Here is a 23,284-nt window from a genome sequence, read left to right as displayed (position 1 = left end):
CTTTTCCACTTTGGCCTCCTCCAGGCAGTTCTCCCTGGCTGCCTCCTACTGTTTTCAGCCACCCAGTTCTCACTGGGCCCCCACCCAGAGACTGCACTGCATACTCCGTGACCTTTGCACAGGCCTGGGGCTGTGCCTACCCCGCTCCTCAAATTCCGTCCACTTTAAGTGTTCCACCCCCAGCTGATGGAGCAAACGCATCACTCAGCAAGTCTACGAGGACCTAGGAGCGCCACGTTGACCCAGTGGGCAAACCTACGATGGCGTCAGATCACCAGCTCCGTGACATGGAACATCGCCTGACCTCTCTGGGCTTTGAGTCTCCCCATCTGTACAACGGGATAATCCCAGCTTCTCTGGGGTTCTTGGTGCCCTTGAAGACAGCGGCTTGTGACCCCTGACCTATTCCCAACTCTTTGGTTTTACAGACCAATGAACAGCCATTCAGAGAGAGGCGGTGACTTGTCCAAGGTCACACAGCAGGTCTACAGTGGGCCAGCTAGAACAAGTTCTGCCAGGACAACAGCCCCACCCTGCTGACCCTGAGGGGCAGCCCAGCTCAGGCAGGGGTGAGCGAGCAGTGGGCTGTAGATTCTTGCTAGCTACAGGCCAGGGAATAGGGCAGGCTACAGAGGCTAGGGGGATAGAAGGGCCTGGGCTGCAAGCAACAAATTCCAGGCCGGGGGATGGGGAGTCTGCATTCTCAGCTGGCACTGCGGACTTGACAGACATGCCACCTGTGGACCCTGGAATCCCGGCTCTGCCGGACCATGGGCTGGGCCACGGCCAGCACGGCTGGGAGCTGGCCTTGGCATTCGAGGTCTCTGCCACCAGCCCCAAACCTGCCCATGTAACCCTGGCAGTCTGTTGATTGACTGATGGCCCAGAGGTTGGCAGCACGAGGCCACACCTCCGGCGCTGGCGGGGCTGGGGCTGGCGGGGGACGGAGTATGGCCTCCACCCCAGGTGGCTGCCCACAAGGCTCTGGGCAGCAGCTGTCTACAATCCTGTGTGTGCCTGCGGCTCGCGTCCAGCACCACCCCAGCCCCCCGCACTCCCTTATTCTCTTCTTAAAGGGCCGTGCAACCACACACCCGCGTGCCCTCGGCCCAGGCTCCCTCCACAGAGCGCGGACTCTGGCCTGGTACTGCTGTGCGGGCCTGCTCGGCTTTCCCTGGTGCAGCCGGCTGGCTGCTCAGGGTGCTCACTCTGCAGAAGAGGAAATGGGGCACAGAGACGTTAAGTCGCTCATCTGAAGCCACAAAGAAAGGAGTGGCGCAGCGGGAAACAGCCTGAAGCCCAGGTCCAGGGTCACGGTGGCGGCCACTCCCTCACCCCCCAGCGGCTCTTGAGAGCCTCATGAAAAAGCATCAGTGACATGGGACACTCTGGCTCGTCCCCAAGAAAACACCCTCTTCTGTGTCCAGCCTTTGCTGGCTAGTGCAGCCCAGGCCGACCAGGGCCTTCTCACTACACCTGGCTGCGGTCCACCTGGCCCAGTGGACGGAGCCACGCCACCTCCAAGGACCCACGGCACTGGGCGCCTGTCTACTCCAGCTGGCTCAACCTCCAGCACCCAACAGGTACCTTTTGTGGGCCAGGGGCTGCAGTCTCTACAAAAGATTGGCCCAGGGACCACCCTCTGCCACCACGGTGAGCATCCCTGTCTGACGTGGTCAGGCCCAGAAACAGCTTGGGGTGGGGGTGGCGCCCCTGAGCCTCTGTTTTCCTATCTGGCAAAGGGGAACAGGTTGCACTGGATCCTGAACTCTATGGTGTAAGAGGTCATGGTGGCTACAGGAGGGAAAGGCTGGGGTCCCAGAAGTCTGGTGTGCAGGAGCTAAGTCTGCCCAGCAGATGCGGGTGGGCAGGAAAGGGGCAATCCAGCCAGAAGCCTTTGCGCGTGAGACCAAGTGGACCCCTTCAGCCCCCGCTACTGTCGGGCCTGGCACAAAAAGACACCAGGCCTCAAAGGTATTCAGGGACAGGCTGGAAGGTAGACGGGGGCCTTGACTACCATTGCCTGCTGTCGGGGGCAGGGTGCAATCCCACCCTAACCCGAGCCTCTGTCCCCCACCACTCGGGACAAACTGAATGCAGGCCCCACGGAGCCTCTTGCATTGAGGAAGAGGGCGTTGGAGGGCAAACCTTGGCAGCTGAGGCTCCCAGAGGGAAGGGGGTTCGCCCCAGGTATCTGGGCCAGGAAGGAACAGGGGGAGCCTACACAGGCACTTGGTTCTCTGCACTTCACCGCACGGTTGCTGGCCTGATTCCAGGCTCCCCTTCACGGGCCATCGCACAGGACCCCACGCCCAGAAGGACCCCATTCTGCTGTCACCATCCGGAAATCCTCACTGATCTGCGACCAGGATCTGCGTTCTCCTTTTGCACTCAGCCCTCCGAATCGAGTAGCTGGTCCTGATCCCGGGAGACTCCGAGGACACTGTTGGGAGGACTGTGAATGAACTTGCCCTTCTCTGCAGCTTGGTTGGAGCTGTGCCGCCCTCTGTGTCTTCTTCTCTCCCCACAGCAGCCCAGCAAATTTCTCCTCTTCTTCCAAGGCCCAGCCTCACTGTCGCCTCCCAGGGGTCCCTTTCTAGACCCTGATGCCAGGCACAGCTCAGCTCCCTGTGCTGTGGTGCCATGCCCTGACATGGCAGCGGGCTAAGGAGCCTGCTAAGAGGGGTGCAGAGAGCACCTAGCTCCTCCAAGCCTAGGGCCCCGCCGGGGCTCCTGGACACCCAGGAGCTTCCTGCTGGCCACGTTCCCCAAGGACAGTGCCAAAGACACTTTCAAAGGCGCCTCAGAGAGCAAACAAGTGATTGTATCATATTAGGTAGTAGACCCCCAGAGAACAATCTACCTTTGAATTTGCAAAAGAAATGGCAAATATGCCCGGGAATTCTGGGCCAGGACTACAGCCTAGATCATCCCAGCAGCCTCCTTGGAACTCCCTCCAACTTGGAGGGTCCCCCTGGGAAGCAGGGAGGGGAAGGAAGAGGAAGTCTTGAATCTGGGGTGCAGTGTGCTTAATAAGCACCCGAGTCCAGCTCTGCCACTCCCTGGCTGTGTGGCCCACACTCTCTGAGCCTCAGTGTCCACATCTGCAAAACGGGCCTTACTTGATCTATTCCTAAAGGGAGACAAGCGGATTAAAGAGAGAAACTCGGCACACGACAGGCCGGCTGCAGCACTTCCCGGCCAGTGTCCAGAGCTCCTCATCCCCCCTCAGGGCCTCAGGGTCTCACCTGGAAACTGCCAGTTAAAGGCCTCCCTCCCAGGCTGTGGGGGTACTTAGGGGCCCATGCAGGTACCACACCAGTCCCCTGGCAGGGTCTCCCCTGCGGTTGGTATACTAAAGCCAGGGTGGGGGGGTCACAGACCCCAATTCCCCAGGAGTCCACAGTGCAGCTGGGGGAGGGGCAGGGATGACTGAGACCCACCACCTTGCAGAGGGCAGGCAGTGCTGCCTGTTGTGCCCCTGGCACTGGGGGGCCCCGGCCCCAAGAAGCCAAGATGGAGACCCCAGCACATGAGGAGCAGGGAGGGGCCCCGCGACACCCCGTGACCATGCCCCAGCATCCCACCCTACCTGTAACCTGTTTTCTTCTCTCGTGCGTACCTAGTCATTTACACTGGTGGGCTCTGATCCACAACACCACCCCGGGAGCTAGACGGTGGCTGTTCCTGTTTCCAGAACAGGAAGCTGAGGACAAGCAAGGGCTTGTCCACGGTCAGTCACATGGCTGGCCATCAAACTTGCCAGTCACCGTCTCCAGCATGCACACAGCCAGAGCCACAGCTCAGCCTTGGCCCAGAGCTACCCAGAGTCCCGGGGAGCTGCACTGACCCCTGAACTGCTCCTTCTCTCTAGGGCACTTCCCTCCTGCACAGGCACACATGTGTAGCCCCACATGTATGTGTAAACCCGTGTGCTATGACAGCTTCTGTCCGTGTGCCTGCATGCAGGGCAAACACACAGGTTTATGAGCACATATGCACATGCAAGTGTTTCTGCGTGCATGCATGCATGATGTCTCTGTGTGCATACCTACATATGTGTGTGAGGGAACACACACCAGCACATGTGTGCGTGCAGTTGTGCGCACACAATCACTTAAAGACACAGCTGAATGTCCTTAGCACGCATGGCCCATCTGCACGCACACAGTGAGGTAGATGCACGTCCGTGCACAAGCATGTGTGTGCAGGAAGTGTGGGCACAGCCACACCTGCGAGTTGAGGGAGTCCCGGGTGCACGTGTAAGGATGCGTGTGTGCGCTTCTACACTTTACGTGAGAACATCAGGCCCACACAAGGCCATCTAAGCTGACTTCTTCCTGGAGATATTCTGGGCTGCAGCCTGCTCCGCCTCCTATAAGAAGCCTTCCTGGATCCCAGACTCGGCCTCCACTCAGAATTTCAACATCAACCCCACCCCCATCACTGCCACTCTCTACCCTGGTGCCCCCACCCCCAGGCCCTCGCAGCCATTGCAGACTCCGCCGAATTCTCTTCCTCCCTGTCGTGACTCTCTCTGGCCTCAGCTGAGGCTCTGCAACCTCTCATTCACTGGGCCCTTGGGACAGACCACTCGTCTCCCTGCTTCCAGCTGGGCCTTCCCTGTGGCAGCCCTGGGGATCTACTGGCTAAGGCGCACCCACGACAGTGCTCCCTAACTGAGAACCCAGAGTGGCCCCCATCACCCCAGCCCTTCATAATCCCCTAGACTCACTCGTGACGTCCAGGAGCTCCATCTAGAGAGGGAGACTGGCTGGAGAAAGCTGGAGACACGGTCAGCTGGGCCCGACCTCCTGGCCAATGCCTCCCCCATGCCACCGGGCTCTCCCACCTCCCATCTGCTCCTGCCTGCCCACGTGGGTGCTCCCTCTGGGCTGTCTCCCCTGCACTGTCCCTCAGCTCTCTGAAGCCTGTCCACCCTGCTGTCGTGAGGTTAGCCCCATCTGTTGGGACCCCTCTCCCTTTCCCTTGTATCAGAGCTGGCATCTACTTAATGCCCAGGACAAACTAGGAAACAGAACTGAGGGACACAGGGGTCAACCTTGTCCAGCAACACCTCTAGAGAGGGCCTTGGGGGCCAGCCTGGCTGATGTCACCCCACAGCCACATGGGAGCCAAGACCCTGGACCAGGAGCAGCTGCCACCCCCTTACAAAAGGCCCCTCCCTTTGCCTGGAGCTGGGACAGGACTTAACCATCCTGATGACACCCATGGTGGCCCCTGTCCAACAAGAAGCCTGGGGTGTGGGGCAAGGCCAGCGACAGAGTGGTGGGGGGTCAGGGGCTGGCGCGTGGGAGCACACAGACCCCAACCTGTGCCCCAGGCTGGGCAGCTGTGTGACCTCGGGCAAGGCTCAGTCTTGCCACCTGTGCAATGGTGGCAGGCTTATCCTGATCACGAGGTGTCAATCACAGTGCAGCGCTCAGAACGGCGCTCAGGGGGACAGTCCAGGGCTCGCGGCATTATGGGTATTATTGTCATGATTCTGTCCACGTTCCACATCACAACACTGACGCCGTCAATGCCGGAGGGACAGGCACGGCGACCCGTGGCCACATTGGGAGTAGGCATCAGAGTAAATCAGACATCCCTGGCCCAAGGCAGGCCACTGCCCACCCTCCTCGTCTGCTTCCTCTGAGAAGAGAAGGCCAAGGAAGAAGCAGACAGGGAGCTAAGTCCTGCCCCCTCGGGGCTCCCCAGGTCTCCGGGACAGCACCCACCCTGGGCAGGACTTCGCAGCCTGTGTCTGCCCCAAGGGACAGGACCTCCTGCTTACCTGCTCAGACCTCTGCCTGTGTGCCAGGACGGGAGGCCGCTGAGGTGGGGGTCAAGGCAAAGAGGCCGCGGCCCAGCAGCTCTTGTTCAGCCCAGCACTGCTGCTGCAAGTCCTGGGGAGACAGAAGGGGAGGAGGTGAGCTCCAAGCCCTGCTCCTGGGGGTGGTCCCCTCCCCTTCCACCAGCACAGATCACCTCCGGGAAGTCAAACTGGCCTCCACAAGAAACCGGGTGCGCGCCCTGTCCCCACCCCTGAACTTGACCTTCCAGGACCCAGATGCCGCCTTTAACATGCCAGCATGCCCACCACCAGTTCCTGTCGGTGCAGCCTCCCAGCCCCCCTGGCCGTGGTACGTGCTGGGATCCTACTCGGAGCTCTTTGCCCACTTATCTTATCGGTCTCTCCAGGCCCCAAGCCTGGGAGCCCTGCCTGACCTGCCTGTCCTTCCTTTGTCCATGCCACAGTCAGCTTTGGACCCTCCCAGCTTTCTACGGGCGTCTCCCTCTCCGGACGGAGCTCCTGGACATCGGAAACTGAGTCTGCTCTCCGTGTCCATCCCCTGAGACTGTTGGCAAGGGCCGGCGACTGCCTGACAGATGTGACAACAGTGAACGAATGAATGACTGACAGGATGAAACGTCCTGGAATCAGGACGCTTACGGAGATCTCCAAGGTCTCCCCCTGTCCCGCCCACTGGTAGATTCTAGAACACAGGGGTCAGGTTGATGAGAGCAAAGAGACTTGGTGAGGCATACACTTCTCACTGCCATTTTACAGAGGGAGAAACTGAGGCCATGAAGCAGGAAGGGTTCTGCCCACCATCCCACGGGAAGAGGCAGAGGCCAGGGTGGAGCAGCAGAACCATGGCTCCTGGGCTTACCCTGCCCTGAGCTGTCAGAGACGGAGGCTGCGCCAGGCAGTCTCTCCCCAGCTGCTGGGTCTGCAGAGACCCAGATTCCTTGGTGGCTGTGATGCAGGCTGGCTGCGGGGAGGGGGGAGGGGGAGGGGGCACACACTGGCACCAGCACTCCCGAGAACAGCTCAGAAACAGCTCTCCCACCCCAGGGCCTATTATTCTGTGCCCCAACAACTCTGCTTCCACAGAGCCGACGAGAGCATGTTCACCCAAAGACACGCACTAGAGTGTTCCTAGCACTGCTGTCCATATTTGCCAAAACCCAAAAGCTTCCCAAATGGCCATCGACTGCCAAGCTGTCGTATCGGTGGACCCCATGGTGGATTATCCCCAGCACTGAGAATGAGTGATCTAAAACTATATCCGACCACATGAGTACATCTTGCAAGCATAACATTGGCTCAAAAAGCCAGACACTGGGGCAGCATCGTGGCTTAGTGGATAAAGCTGCCACCTGTGACACTGGCATCCCAAATGGATGCTGATTCGTGTCCTGGCTGCTCCACTTCTGATCTAGCTCCTTGCTAGTGCCTAGGAAAAGCAGTGGACGATGCCCCCAAGTTCTCGGGCCCCTGCTACTCATGTTGGAGACCAGGATAAAGCTCTTGGCTCCTGGCTTCTGGCTATGGCCTGGCTCAGCCCTGGCTGTTGTGGCCACCGTGGGGAGTAAACCAGCAGATGAAAGACTTCTCTCTCTCTCGCTGGCTCTCTCCATCTCTCTCTGTTTGGAACTCTTTCAATATACAAATAAATCTTAAAATTAAAAAAAGCCAGACACAGCTCAAGAACAGGCAAAACCATACTTGTAGATGCCATACGGCCACAGAGTCTGTAATTTTCCCAAGAGGTGGAGTCTGTTCTGTGAGCCCTCCCTCTGGGCTGCCCTTGACCCTTGTCTTGACCCATAGGCTTTGGTGAAAGTGGTGTTTTGGGAGTTACAGAGGAGGCCTCAAGTGGCCCTGCCTCCTTGTCTTCTCTCTGGGAAAGAGGCCAGTCTATTCTACAGAAAGGCAGAGAGGGACGGAGGCCACCAGCCAACGGCCAGCACCAACTGCCCACCAAGTGCAGCGGAGGCTGTTTGTGGGCCTTCTGGTCTAGCCAACGCTCCGGGCCACTGGAGCCACATGAGCCCATGGGAACCACGAGTGGGGGACCACGCAGCCAAACCACAGAACCGGCAGAATCCTACACCACTGCTGTGCTCACGAAGCCACCCATTGTGGGGTGGTCTGTGGACAGCAAGAGCTGAGGGCAGAAAGCTGGAAGTCAGCATAGTGACCCAGTGTCCCCGGGGGCAGCAGTGAGGGAGGCAGCCGGGGGCTCGCGGCGGTCTTGATGCAGCCGTGTCTCAATGTGCACGGCTGCCACAGGCATGCTCACTTGCAGCCACACATGTAGGACACGCCACCTTCCTGCATGGGTGTCACACTTCAACAGAAGGGACAAACAAATCCTTCCGTGGCTCTCAGCCCAGGCGCCGGCTCCAGTGCACCTCCCCACCTACCTCACCCCCAGCCTCCCTGCTCTCTGCACACCCCCAGCGTCGCCTCACACCTGTGCTCCTGGGGTACCTGACCCTTCTTACCACGTCTCCTGTCTGTGGTCAGGCAGCACCGCCTCCTAGAAACCTCCCCTGCCCACGCAGGCCCTGTCCACACAGAGCTCTCCAAGCAGAGGCCTGGGCAGGGGCAGGCATCCCTCAGCTCTTGCACAGCCAGACTGGGATGATTAGAGCCCGTTTCCGGGGGGTGAGGGACGCGGTGTCACATGGCAGGTTACATGCCAGCCCCAGCCCAGGCTCAGTGCACAGACACCAAGGGCAGGGCTGAGTGTGGGGGTGCAGAGGGGGCCGGCAGAGCAGGGGGGGACTTACGGGCTCCCCACTTCGCCATGGATGATGGCACCGGCAGACAATGCGTTCGCCTCCTCCCCTCATAATTATCTATGGAAATAAACCTGGCAGACTGACTGGCAGTCACACAGTGCACACCTTCTGCTACCGACGCAGACTGCCTGGGAGAGCCAGGAAGCGCTGCTATGGCAGACAGCCAGACCATGGCTACACCTCTCCCCTGCGTTGACTCAGCTCCGCCCACAGCCCTCGGGGCGGTGACTGGTGCGGGGGTGGTCTCAGCGGACCCCCAACACCTAGGTGTCCCTCAGTGTCCCTCCAGCCCCCATTTTTGCAACTCCAACTCGGTCCTAAACAGAGGTGTGGCCTCTGGGGAGCCCCCTCCAGCCTCAGTTTCCCCTCCTGTCATCTGCGACCTGGGCTATTCGGGGATCTCCCAGGAGTCCCAGTTTGCTTTCCTGCAGAGAGTCTGAGCCCCTGCTAGACCACTTTCTTCCTGCCTTCCTCAGAGTCCCCACTGTGCCGGCGGCAGTGCCTGCCAGCAGCAGGTGGATGAGGCCCCCTCGGTCCACCAGGGGCAGGCCACGCGGCACCTGTCACCTGCCTGCCTTCTGTCTCAGACACCCTTTGCCAAGAAAGGAAGCTCCCTGCCCGACAGAGAGGCACAGACAAGCCAGAGAGGCCGAGCTGGGAGGAGAAGGCCATGGGGATGGGGGAGGCAGTCTGAGCTGAGGCACAGGGGCAGCTGGGCAGGCCACAGGCTAACGGCAGAAGCATCTGCAGCCTCGTGGGGGTGCGGAGGCACCCCGGCCCCAGAGGTGTGCAAGCAGAGGGAAGCAGCTGCGGGGGCTGCGGGTGCTATCAGCATCCAGAGGAGCTGGACTCTGTATTTCCCAGGCTCGTCTGCTGCTAAGTAGCACCTGGGCGGATGGTTCAAGTCACAGCTTCCCAGGCTGCTCCCCTGAGAACGGAAGGCTGTGGGTCTGGAACACGGCCCAGAAACTTCAGTGGTGAACAAGTCCTCCAGGGTGATCCTCTGCATCTGGGGAGGTCGGAGAGGCACCGGCAGCTGGCCTCCCAGGCCCCTCCGGGCCCAGACATGAGTGATCCCAACCTCCCCCGACCATGCCACTCCACCCTTACCCTGCCATCCAGGACACAGCGGCAGGGCTGGAGGCAGCCTTAGAAGGGGGCCAAGGTGCCGGGGGAGGGGCATTCTCAGTCCACGGTGACAGAAGCAGCAGCTCCTTCCTAGGCCATGCTGCCTGCCCCCCGGCCCGAAAAGCTCAGCCCGCGGGGTGGTGCTAAGCTGCCAGCTGTTCAGCCACTGCTCAGTGAGGCTGGGGGGGGGGGGGGGGCGGTGGGAAGCAATTATCTTGCTCATAGCAGAGAGAGATGCTGGCTTTTGCCCGCCCCTTCCCTTCTCCCTCCCTCCCACCTTCTCTCTCTCTCACACACACGCACACACACACACACACACACACACGCGCGCACATGCATACACACACGCACATGCACACACACGCCCCACCCGGCCAGGATGCCTCAGCTGGCTCTGCACCCACCTCCCCCACCCCCAGCCCCCAGATCTCTCCGACCGGCTCAGCCTCCACCCTCAGAGCACATTTCCAACACTTAAATCATTTAGCCTGCTAAACCGGAGACGGCAAAATGGGTGCTATTTCTTAAAAACATACAGAGAGCGTATTAAATTATTGATAGCCATTAAACAGGGGGAAAAAATTAAACAGCTCTCAGCTCTTATCAATCATTCATACAGTTTCCACTGGGGTGTTTTCTGGAGTGATCACTCGGGCAGCCCGGGGAGCCGGCTCCTGCTGGCAAGAAAACGGCGCTGGGTGGACGCGGGAGGGGGCCACCCCAGCCCCCTGCGTTCCTGGGGCTGCACCTCGGAGGCAGCAGGGGCAGGGGTCAGCCTCTCTGCGTGCTCTCCTCCCTCTTCTCGAATCATTAACAACGGGGAATCTCCAGCATGGCCGTCAGTCCCTGCTTGCTGAAACCCAGCCTTGCTTTTATTGAGTGCCTACTGTATACCAGGACTGCGGGATGCACAGCTTGCTCAAGGCCCTCCCCTGGGCCTGTGGGAGAGCCCCGTGTAGGGAGGAATGGTCATCCTACATCACGACACAGCCAGAGCGGAGGGCAGCGGAGAGGAGGCCAAGGAGGACGCCGCCTAAGAAGTCATTTGTGAGTAAATTCTTGGCTAGGGAGGAAGGACTGCCCGGAGGACGAGGGTGCAGGCAGCACAGCTGTGCGCGTGTCCGAGCGCCCTCCTGTCAACCACAGCCCTGCCCATCTTGATGGGCAGCTGTTGGCCATGCCAAGTGGTAGGCTCAGGCACTGGGAGCAGAACATGGAACAGGCTATGACCTCAACCTCTTCTCCAAGCTCCGGTCAAATCCAGGCCAGGCCAGGGGAGGGTCACATGGGCCAGCACAGACCCGACCCCCCCCTCCCCAGCCCCAGGTGTGGACAAGCAGGAGATTGGGGCTCACCCCAGCTGCCCGGGGCAGCAGCGACTCCACCCCCGCAATGGACAGATCCATTTCCTGGCTCTGACTCAGGACACCTAAGCCAGCGTGACGCAGGCCACAGAGGCTGCAGGGCCAAGACGCTGCTGGTCTCCCGGCCACAGGCGGTCCTGGCAGAGCTGCCCTGGGGAGCCAGGGTCCCTCCTGCCGCTGAGCTGTGCCAAGAACCCAGCAGCAGGGCTGTGCGAGCCAACGGACATCTGACACGGCCTGCCTCGCCGCCCAGGGACCATGCACAGCCGGGGCCATTTGAGGCTCCCAGGCCAGGCCAGGCCAGGCTGTTGCAGGGAACAAAGAAGCCTGGCCCAGGCCTGCCTTCTCCGAGCCCAAGCCGCTGCTCCAGCACACAGGGCAGGCTCTGCATTCTTGAACACCTTTCAGACGCTCTCACTTGCTCGGAGCCCGAGCCGGGAGCCGGGAGCCGGGAGCCGGGAGCCGGGAGGAGGCCCTGCCAAGTGTTGATAGCACCCTCGCCAGAGAAAGCTGCTGTCACAGGGAAACATTCTGGGGAGAGAGCTTGTTTACCACCAACGCCTGGGACTGTCAGGAAATAATCAGAAGAAAGGAAATTTGCAAAGTTGTGAAAGACACAAAGGAACCCCCTCTGCCCGCACGCCAAGAAGGTTGGCCCCGGAGCACCGGGCGCTTGGCTCGGAGGAGGTGTCCTGGGAAGCTCAGGGGTGGGTGCCACTCGCCGGGACTGGGAGATGGCGGACCCTGCGGTGCACGGGCGCTCTGCCGTCAGCCCCCCTGTGTGCATGAGAGATGCAGGCCCAGGGCCCCGCAAGGCCTGTGGGTCTTACCACCTCCAGGTGGACCCCCTGCAAAGCCTGCCAGGAACACGGAGCTCTGCAGCTGACTCCAGCTCCTCTGCTCGGCTCACCTGTGGACTTGGAGTGACAGAGCTGGGGGGCAGGCTGAAGTCAGCAGGCAGGCCCGGCCTCCCAGGCTCACGTCCATAGTATGTGGCTCTACTGGGTCCTTGTCACCCTCGCCTGGGTTGCTAACCATCGGCCCAGCCCCCGTGTGTGCAAGGCCCACAGCCCAGCTTCAGTCTCAGCCGCAAGGAGCCAGCTGTTAAGGAAGGTCTGCTGTCCAGCAGAACTTAAACCTGGATGGGCAAGCGACCCCACAACCCCAGCCAAACACAGCAAGGACCAGCCCCGGCTTCCACCACCGGCTTCCTGCACCCGTCACTGGGAGTGTGTCTGCACACTCCTCAGTGTCACCACATCCTCTCCACTGAGACCCATTCTCATCGGATCCTCAGAACAACCTGTGAGAGGTCCGGCAAGGTGATCACGGCCCCGTTACAGACCCTCTTACACTGCAGCCACTCCACAAGGACTCAGCCTCCTCTGAACATTCGTGCCCCAGGGCCTTTGCATGTGACCCTGTGCCCTCTTCCCAGTCAAGCCCTACTCCATGTCAAGCTCTGAAACTGCCACAGCACTTTACACATTGGATTGGGCTAAATTCTATTCCAAACTAAATTAGGGGTACCATGCACACACACACGGGGTACCATGCACACACATGGGGGTATCATACACACACACGGGGTACCATGCACACACATGAGGTACCATGCACACACACCGGGTACCACACACACACACACATGGGGTACCATGCACACACTTGGGAGCACCATGCACACACATGGGAGCACCATGCACACACATGGGGTACCATGCACACACATGAGGTACCATGCACACACACATGGGGTACCATGCACACACATAGGGTACCATGCACACACACACGGGGTACCATACACACACTTGGGAGCACCATGCACACACATGGGAGCACCATGAACACACATGGGGGTATCATACACACACATGGGGTACCATGCACACACATGAAAGTACCATGCACACACACGGGATACCATACACACACATGGGTACCATGCACACACACATGGAGTACCATACACACATACATGGGGTACCATGCACACACATGGGAGTACCATGCACACACATGGGATACTAGGCACACACACATGGGAGTACCATGCACACACATAGGGATACCACACACACACATGGGGTACCATGCACACACATGAGAGTACCATGCACACACACAGGATACCATGCACACACATGGGTATCATGCACACACACAGGATACCATGCACACACATGGGTATCATGCACACACACGGGAGCACCATGCACACACATGGGAGCACCATGCACACACATGGGGGTATCATACACATGGGGTACCATGCACACACATGAGGTACCATGCACACACACCGGGTACCACACACACACACACGGGGTACCATGCACACACTTGGGAGCACCATGCACACACATGGGAGCACCATGCACACACATGGGGTACCATGCACACACATGAGGTACCATGCACACACATGGGAATACCATGCACACATACATGGGAGTACCATGCACACACACGGGATACCAGGCAAACACACATGGGAGTACCATGCATATACACATGGAGTACCATGAACATACCTGGGGTACCATGCACACACATGATGGTCCTCACAGGAACACTACTGCACCTCAGCCAACCACCCAGCCCCCCAGCCTGCAGCCCAGAACCAGTCCTTCCTCACAGCTAACCTGCAGCACTCCGGCTGTAATTCAAAAAGCCATTCCCTGGATAGCGGGTGAGTCGTTTGCAGCCAAGCATAAATGAGACTGTATTCTCAGAGCTCCCCGAGCCAAGGGAAGGGGCAGGCTTGGGAATTTCCAGGCAAAGGCCAGCAGAAACTGGCCACAAATGAATCATTAACTTTCGAGTCGAGAACTCCGAGGAGCTGGTGCCAAGGTCTCGGGCTCTGGCCTGTGTGGGCCACTTGGCCTTCCTTGGCTCAGGCCTGCAGACATATTCCCCCTCTCCCCACCCCCGCCGGCCATCTGTTTCACCCCACGGCCACTAGTCACCAAAAGCCAGGCCCGAGTAGCCCAGATGTCTTATGGGAGAGGACTGGCTCCAAACTTTGCCTCCATGCTCCTGTCCTGGAATGCTGCCCCTTCCAGCAAGCTCACTCCCTTCTTTGTCCTCTTTTGAGGACAAAGCCCCACCTGCTCTCTTGCCTGGGCGTCCCTTGGCCTCAAAGCCCCTGAGCCCCTGAGCCCTGACTGTGTCTTCCAGCTACCTCCTCTCTGCTGGATCTGGGTGCCAGGGCCCCACGGCTTCAGGGAAGCCCAGCGTCTGGCAGGCAGTAGGCCCAGGCTGGGGAGCCCGTGTGGGACGGGCGTGGCTCCCAGCTTCTGTCTGCAGTCCTGGGGCTGCCAGTGGGCTCTGTAGTCCTCACCTGGCTCAGGTGAGACACTGTGTTTCCCTCTGGGCCTCCTCTCAGGGCACCAAGTGCAGCTATTATGTGGCCCAAAGGAGGCGGGGGCAAAGGTGACCTTGGGCCTGGCATAAGGGGCCAAGGCAGCTGCTGGGGCACAGTGCCCCGGTCCCTGTGAGCCGGATCCTCTGCAGGCAACAGAGACCAGTGCCCGCCGCCTTGGTCCCCAGGGCATCGTCCCGGGGCTGGGGCTGCTGTATCACTGCAGCCCCTCTAAGCTTCCCTGAACCAAGGCCTGCATTCTTCGGCTGGGGGGGGGGGGGGGCGGGGGGGGGGCGGGCACTGGGCATGAAGTCTGGACACAGGTGACAGCTCATTAACACCCAGGCTCCCCGATGTCCCATCAGGACGCCATTCACCACGCCTGCACCTGGGCCTCCGGGCTGAGCAGGCCACCTGCGCGGCCCCCGGCTGGCAGGAACAGTTGCACGCACTGCGGGGCCTCGCGGCTGCTGGGTGCCAGGCTCTGTGCTACCGCTGAACACACGTTTCTGCGAACCCTTCCACTGCATTGCCCGGCGGGAAGCAGCCCATTCTAAAGATGAGCAATCCGAGGAGCACAGGGATTCAAAGGAAGGCAAAGGAGCCTGCACCTGGGACAGGCAGGGAATTCAGAGGTGGGCATCAGCCCGGCCACACGTGCCCTCCGTCACTGCCCGCACCCCTGTTGTCCTGTGCGCAGAGCAGCAGCAAGTGCTGTGGGCAGCACCCCACACCCTCCACGGGTCCCTTTCTCATCTGATCCTCAACACAACCTGGGAGAGGTCCGGCGAGGCAATCCGGATCCTGTTACAGATGGAGAGACCGAGGCCTGGGGCAGGAACGAGCTGAGGATGGGAGGGGCGGAGGGAGCCTCCTAGGGCCCTGTGTTGGTGACACAGCCCTGGCTCTGGGGACCCTGACCTGCCTGACTCTCCGGCCTGGGCCGCCTTTGTGGCATGGGGCTGTTCCCATGGCTGGACAGAGTCGGGGGGGGGGGTTGTCGAGTGGTAGGGAGAGAGTGGTAGGATGTGGCTGAGAAGCACAGGGTGGGAGCGAGGGTCCCTCTCCCACATTCCAGGAACAGGGTGAAGGCACTCTGAAGACAGATGAGGCCACCTTCCCCACTTCCTGCAGGCCACTCTACCCTCATTGACAATGGCAGAGAGCCTGACTGATGAGGCCGGGGTACCTCAGCCATGCTGGCAGCGCGGGTGTGAGTTCGTGTGCGTGTGCGCATGCACACACATGAACATGTGCATGAGAGTGAGTCGGGCAGCATCCCTTCCAGAAAAGACTGGCTGAGGTGGCAGCTGCAAGCCCGCGTGTGTATGTGCACACAGACAGATGCTCCAGCACACCCCTGACATGGGCGCCTGTGCACACACACACCCCCCCCACACACACACACAGCAGTGTGTACCTCGCGGCCACCATACAGGCACTCCAAGAGTCCCAAGCCGATGAACCCAGAGGGGGCTGCCCAGAGGATGCAGGTTCACAGATGTCACACGTGTGTGGACACCCGGGCACACCGTTGCTCCTCTGCATGGGCCAAGGGCAGCACACACCCACGCCCACACCCTGGGTGCAGGGTTGACACGGGTTAGGGATGTGAACGGCCCATGTCTGCCCACCCAGGTGTGGGCCCGGTGCACACACACATGCACACACAGAGGCCGGGCGCAGGAGACCGGGCCAGGGGAGCAGGTGGGCCGGCAGCCATCTGCAGAACGGTGTGAGGCGCCCCTCGCCGCCGCCGCCGCTCTGCTGATGTAGTCAGGCCCGTCCAAAACAGCCCCATCAATCAGGAAGCCGCCTGCTGCAGGCGCTTAAATCAGTCCCTGGGATACGGTGCTTAGGAGGGAGAAGCAGCCAGCACCAGGCCCTGGCCCGCCATCTGCGTGTGTGGGCGCAGCAGAGGGAGGAGAGCTGGTATTTGGCACTCCTTCCACCCTCGGCCCCAACCACCTGTCCCACTGGCCCCCCAGGCCCTGCTTCCCTCTGGCCCTTCTTGCCTGAGACTGGTGAGCCCAGGAGCTGCCCTCCCACCCCCAGCTCTGACAGCTTCTCCCAGCACCCAGCACCCTAGGGCACGTGGGTGGGGAGGGTCCTTTGTTGGACAGGAAGGCTGCAGGTGGTCAGCAGGCCTGGAATCACAGCCGGCTCCCCGTGGGTGCGTCCCTGGCCTTCCCCCCAGCCTCACGACCCCTGTCTGTGAAGTGGGGGTGGGGGTGTGAGCCCCTACAGGGCTGCTGCTGGTGACGAGTGGCTGCCTGTGGAGAAGCTCCTCCATGGGTGCTTATTAATTACAGCGATTAATAATCCAGCCATCTGTGTCTTGTGGTGGGGCTGGGATGATGCAAACAGAGCCCCGGGCCCCAGCGGCAGCAGCATAACGGGTCCTGGGGTGGGCTGGGGGGCGTCCACACAGCCCGAGAGCAGAGCTCCATGGGTGTGTGGTTGATACTGCACAGGCAGATGCCGAGGGCAGAGACAGGCAGGCAGGCGGATGGCCAGTGCAGAGATCAGACGATGAACAATAGACAATTACCCCCTGCGAAGGCTCCCAGGCACAGCTCTCTGGGCCTTCCTGTGGCTCCCCCACCTCACCCCCACCCACAGGGCAGCCCAGAGCCTCCACTGCCAGGGGTGCAAAGTGGCAGGCATGGGCGCCATCCTCCGTCCTGCGTGCTGCTCTCCACGACGCATCCAGAGTTGCACCTCTCCTCCCCTCTGTACGCTCCTGCCCCCCGCCAGCCTGGCTCCAAGCAGCCTCCTCGATGGGGAGAGCGGTTCTGGATGCTTCCTGTGTCCTGTCCCTCCTCCCATGGCCCCATGGAGCCTGGGGCGCCGCTGACCATGCCTGGCCGCCTGAAGCTCTTTCTTGGTGCACACATGTGTCCTGCTACACACGCGCCAGACCACGCACTGCTCCTGCCGGCTCCCTTGTGCAGTTCCACCCAAAGACGGGCCCCACAGAACCCCATCAGTGATGTTTATGCCCATGTTACCAATGAGGAAACTGAGGCACGGGGCGACAAAGGAACTCACCAAAAGCTGCCTGGCCAGAAAGTGACCGAAATGCAAACCAGGCCATCTGTCTCGTCCGCAAGGCTACAGAAAGACTGACTGAATGAATGGACAGATGAAGCTGAGATGCCAGGACCCATGAGCGTGTAGGGCTGTCTCAGGGACTGGAAGGTGAAGTGGCCAGGTGACGGGGGAATGGGTTCAGGCCAGGTCTCTGCATCAACCAGCTGTGTGACGTCAGGTGAGTCGCCTGCCAACCTTGGGCCTCCCTTTCCTCACCTGTAAAATGGAGGCCAAGGGGCTCCCCATGCACTGCCACAGAGCAGGGCAAGGAGGAGAGGCCTTGACCAGGGCAAACACAGCAGCCAGGATCCCCAGCCCACAGCCCACATGCCTGCTGTGTGGGGACACTCGCCCATGGGACGAGGGCTCTGACACCAGGCCTGTCCTGGAAAATCTGGGACCCCGGTCACCTGCACGATGCCTGTAAATGAGGCTGTATTGCACAGACCGCTGCAGTCCCCTTCTACCTGCTGTGCCCTGTGGGATCTCAGTGACCATTTCTGTCATCCCTGGGTCTGGACACCTGCCCTGTGTCCAGCCCTGGTTGGACAGCACAAATGCAAGGGCTGGGTGCTGACCCTGCAGGGCCAGCAATCATCTGGGGATACGTGTCGGCACAGCAGGCGAGGGCTGCCCATGGTGCACCTGCCAGGCTCCAACAGGAACTTCTGAGCTCCACCACCTGCTGATCACGGTGCCGGGCACTGGGGGTGTAATGGGGGGTGGGAGCCAGCCACAGGCTTGGGAGGCTTCTGTGCAACAAATAAAAGCCTGCACGCCACCAACCTTCCTTCCCACACCCACAGCAGGCATAACCAATCTATCCCCATCTTCTCTGCGAGCTCCCACGTGGCTTCAGAATTACTCTCTCATGCCGCACTCCCAGAGGGCGAGACAAAACTGGCAGCATCTGCCACGCCTGTTAGTGGAGCACAGTCTACGTTCCACTGGGGTCAGCTAGGCCTGGCAGAAGGAAGGCTTGGCCTCGGTCTGGGACCAAGCTTGGACACTCAGTTTGGGGACTTCAACAGTGAGGCACAGAGCACGGGATGCTGTTTGGCCACCAAACCTCAGGTTCTTGGCCAAAGGCCCTAGGAGAGCGATTCCCTTGGCCTGGGCCCCAGGAGAGGACTTCCTGTGTGCCCTCCTTGCTCTGGAGGGTGATGGTCACGTCCGTGGGCCGTGCAGTGAGGAGATAGCCAGTCCCCACCCACTGCTCCGAAGGGACAGAAGCCAGCTAGCAGTGAGAGAAAGGCCCTGACGTCATCTGACATCATCCTGGTTCTGTCACTTCCTCCCCCCATCTTGACTGCCACTGTCCTAATATTTTTCTTGAAATCAATTCACAATGTGTGCTGAAATAAGCTTATTGAAGAAAATGTAATAGGATTTCCTGAAATACAAAATGAGCTTCACTCACCTTGAGTAGAAGTTAAACATAAAAACCAGTGCAAGGAAGGGGCTGGTGCTGTGGCCTAGCGGGTACAGCCACCACCTGTGACGCCAGCATCCCATAAAGGAGCACCGTTTTGAGCCCCGGGAACTTCCCATCCAGCTCCCTGCTAATGTGCCTGGGAAAGCAGCACAAGATGGCCCAAGTGCTTGGGCCCTGCACCCCCGTGGGAGACCCAGATGGAGGTCCAGGCTCTTGGCTTTGGCCTCTCCCCCCAACCCCAGCTACTGCAGCCATTTGGGAAGTAAACTAGCAGGTGGAAGATCTCTCTTCCTCTCTCTCTCTCTGTCAACTCTGCCTTTCTAATAAATAAAATAAATATCAGGCAAGGAGAACAGACAACGGCATTGTCAGGCAGCCTGTCTCTGCCTCGCGGCTAGAGGTAGCCAGAAAAGGGGGCCCCGAACGGCTGACGGTCATCCGTGGCCACCTTCGGGGAGCACCAGCCAGCTCAGGGACCAGTGCTCGCAAGACCTGCGGTACAGGCAGTGGCACCCTGCTGCACAGATGAGGTGCAGACAGGAGTGCCCCCAGCCCAAGGTCACACGGCCGCAGCAAGTGGCCGCGCTGGGCTCCTGGCTCAGCCCACAGCTCTGCTCCCAGCTGTCCCGCCTTCTCTGTGCCACGGCGAGTCACTTAGGCAGAGCGGAGCCACCGTGACCCGCGGCTGGCGCCGTAGCGTTTTACACCTGAGGTTAACGACTGTGATTTAAGAGGTTATTTGTCTTAATTTTCGGGAATCCGCGTCTCCGGGAAGAGGTAACTAACACGTCGGGCGCGGGAAGCTAGTCTTTTTAGAAAATATTTATAGCATTTCAAGACAGTTTGGTGGCAATTGGATACAGCATCTGCTATTTTCCTCACTTTGTACCGCAGCGCTAAAACCCACCGCGGTGAAAACACACACACAACAACAACACACCCCCCCCCACGACACACAACAGCAGCCACATCAGCACACGCAGGAAATCAGAGCCTGTGGCTGCGCTGAGAAACCCACTGTGGTCCTGGTGGGATTGCAAAGCGCTCACTGCCATCTCTGGTCCACACCCAATGCACCGCTTCCAGCCACGCCCAGGGCGGATGCTGCCGCGTGGCCACAACACCGGTCCCCAAGGCCACGGTGAACATTGTGGCCCCCTGAGTCCAGGACTGTGGCTGTCACAGGAAGCCCCTGGTGCTAGCGAGGCCTCCCTGGATTCCAGCCACTGCCCCCAGAACCAAAGGCCTCCTTCATCCAGGTACTGAGCTGTGGGCTCCCTACTTTTCCTCCACTCTGGGAATTCAGTGATGTTTCCATACTCCCATTTTGCAGATGGGAAAGTAGGGGCTTTAACAATGGCTCCGGTGGAGGGCCGGCACCGCGGCTCACTAGGCTAATCCTCCACCTTGCAGCACCGGCACACCGGGTTCTAGTCCCGGTCGGGGCACCGGATTCTGTCCCGGTTGCCCCTCTTCCAGGCCAGCTCTCTGCTGTGGCCTGGGAGCAAAGTGGAGGATGGCCCAATTGCTTGGGTCCTGCACCCCATGGGAGACCAGGAGAAGCACCTGGCTCCTGCCATCTGATCAGCGCGGTGCGCCGGCCACGGCGGCCTTTGGAGGATGAACCAACGGCAAAGGAAGACCTTTCTCTCTGTCTCTCTCTCTCACTGTCCACTCTGTCTGTCAAAAAAAAAAAAAAAAATGGCTCGGGTGGAAAGCTGGTTCCCACCTCCCATGGGGGTGACCATCCTGAAGGTGGCCTCTGTCACACACACCTGTTCCCAGTGCCCCACAAGCACCGCCACAGCCCACCCCTGGGCCTTGTCTCACCCTCTCCAAACCAAACACCCACAAGCAAAGCGTAGTCTCTCGCCGGGACACTGAGGCCTGGCTGCTCCATCCCAGACTCTCAGGTGGGAATTCCAAGGCCCAGAGAGAGCAGGGGACATGTTCAGGGTTACAACATCAGCTGGTGACAAAACCAAGGGGAACCAGGTCTGCTGTGAAAACGTCTCCCACCTGTCACTGCCCCTTCACTGTGAGAAATTCACCCAGCCAAGAGCCACACTTGACATGGATGCCCGGGGCCCCGCTGGCCCACGGCAGGGTGCCTCTGCCCCATTCCCGGCCCTCGCCGCATGGCCTTGACCCGCTGGTGCTGAGGCTGCAGGCCAGCCCCACCCCCACCCATGCCCGCCTACAAGCCAGGGCACCGCAAGGCCCTCACCCATGATGCACTGGGACAAAACCCCAGGCCAGGCCCTGAAGGAAGCGCCCGCCCACACGGCCCGGCTCCAGGCTGGCAGGGAGCCCCAGGGAGCGGGGCCAGCCCAGCCCTCCCAGGGCCTGGTGCGCCCCTGCGGCCGCTCCCCTGGGCTCTGCTCCCCTCTTGGATGTCAACCCGTGTGCCCCGGATGGCTATACAACCACCCTGCCCTGGAGCCTGTTCTGCCTCCCCCATCCACGGGCTCCTTCCGGATCGACTGCCAGCCCCGCTGCTGCCAAGCCAGGCATCCACTCCAAAAGTCAAGGAGCCATCCTGGGTTCGGATGCTCCCCTGCGCCAAGCCATCTGCCATCTCCCTGCCCCGCCCCCCAGCCCTGCCGGCTGATAACGCCTCTTCTCACAGCTCCCTGCTTGGGCTGGGGCAACAGCCGCTCCCTGGCCTCTGGCTCTGGGCTCTCACTCCCCCGCTGCTTCCTTGCAGCTTTTCCTGGGGACAGCTTACCTACCCCACCCCAGCATCCCCACGACCCAGCTGCCCAGGCACTAGAGTTCCTCCACCTTCATCACTACCCCGCAGTGGGCTCCACCCTCAGGCACCACACACATGTAATCCTGCCCCAGGCCCTCTGCACCTGCTGTTCCTGCTCCCTATCTCCTCCCCCCATCGTGGCCGGCTGTCTCAGTTTCTAAAACGCATGACCACTCCCCTATCCCATCACTCCATACACACCACTCACTATTTTTCCCATATTGCACGTCCTACAAGCTGACGACTGTTCATGGGCACACTTGCTCTACCCGATGACATCAGCCCTGGGAGAGTCAGCGCCTCATTAGGCTGGCTTCCCGCTTCTTCAAGGGTTACAACAGTGGCTGGCCCAAGACTGATGCTCCGGGTTTGTTGAATGAACAAGTGAGCGACCATTGAGGATCTCCTACTCCCAGCTAGGTTGGAAGGATCCCAGTCTATGGGCGAGGATGCTGATACACAGAGACCCAGCAAGGGCAGCACAGGCCTGCTGGTGCCCAGGCTGGAGCCCCACCACGCACCGCCGAGCCTCCAGCGCGACCGTGGACGGCCCGAGATGAGGGAGTGAGAGCCCATGGAAAACTCGTGAACTTCTGCGGCTCCACTACGTCTCCTGCAACTTGAAATGCCGCCTCTCAGAAAGCCACATCCTGTCCCCGGGAGCTGCTCCGGGCTCTGGGCAGCCTCACCAGGACACTGGGACCCCTCCCCCCGCCGCCCTCCAGCCAGGCAGGGCTGCTTCTAGAGGGTGCTGGAATGCACTGGCCCCGTCGGAGACCCGAGGAGGGGAGGGTGGGTGAGGCGGGAGGAGGGGCCCGAGCCAAATTCGGATCTCAGCCGCTGCACCCGCAGCCCTCGGGGGGCTAAAAATAACTGTGTTTACACATTTCCAGAGCCGGGCCTGCTGCCCCTGCCAGTGTTCAGGGACTCCACAACGCTGCACGCGCCCCAGTGCACACCTTCTGCCCAGGCTGGGGCCGGGGCGTCCTGGCTTTGCTGCCTTGGGAGCTTGCAGAGGGAGGGAGGCGCAGAACACTGACCAAGCCGGGCCTCCACACCAGAAGTGCTCACCGCCGGGAGACAGCTCCCCTGGGAAGGGGGCCAGGTCCTGACCCATGTGTAGGCCCATGAGAAGGCTGGGAGCAGACCGGAAGTCCAACTTGCTGTGTGACTGGAGCAGTCCACCTCCCCTCTCTGGTCTGCGGCTACCGCCCCATTTTGCAGCAACTGACAGTCACTGATTGACAGCTGCTGCCCCAATGCCATCCTCAGAGCGTGTGTACACGGGAGAGGTCCGCTGGGAGGACAGGGGCTGTTCAAGAAGCAGCACCAGTGCCTGGGGCCCCGGGGCTGTCTCTGTGCCAGACGACAATGCACACCTGCCAGGATGGCTGTCACCTGCCCGCTCCCTGCCCTGGCTCACCCGGCTGGACTTTAACCACCGCAGGGTCAGCTGCCAGTCGCCTGCCTAGAGAGCGCCCCTCCCTCTGGACAAACAGGCCCTCCTCTTAGTGCGCAGGTGCCATGAGTGTGGCAGCGCCAGC

The 23,284-nt window shown here is 60.4% G+C and overlaps 1 protein-coding gene across 4 annotated transcripts in view; it reads right to left on the bottom strand.

Moving 5' to 3' along the window:
* Positions 1 to 23,284, bottom strand: part of ZMIZ1 (zinc finger MIZ-type containing 1) — a 215,081-nt gene that overhangs the window by 165,062 nt on the left and 26,735 nt on the right. For all 4 annotated transcript variants that reach the window (XM_070057907.2, XM_070057911.2, XM_051831554.3 and 1 more), the window contains exon 2: positions 5,798 to 5,909. The gene's annotated coding sequence lies outside the window, so the exon portion shown is untranslated. The remainder of the gene's footprint in view (positions 1 to 5,797; positions 5,910 to 23,284) is intronic.

The sequence above is a fragment of the Oryctolagus cuniculus genome, chromosome 15, assembly GCF_051225735.1.
Source record: "Oryctolagus cuniculus isolate XC-2025 breed Fujian yellow rabbit chromosome 15, ASM5122573v1, whole genome shotgun sequence".
Taxonomy (NCBI): domain Eukaryota; kingdom Metazoa; phylum Chordata; class Mammalia; order Lagomorpha; family Leporidae; genus Oryctolagus; species Oryctolagus cuniculus.
This window is presented reverse-complemented; position numbering and strand designations above follow the sequence as displayed.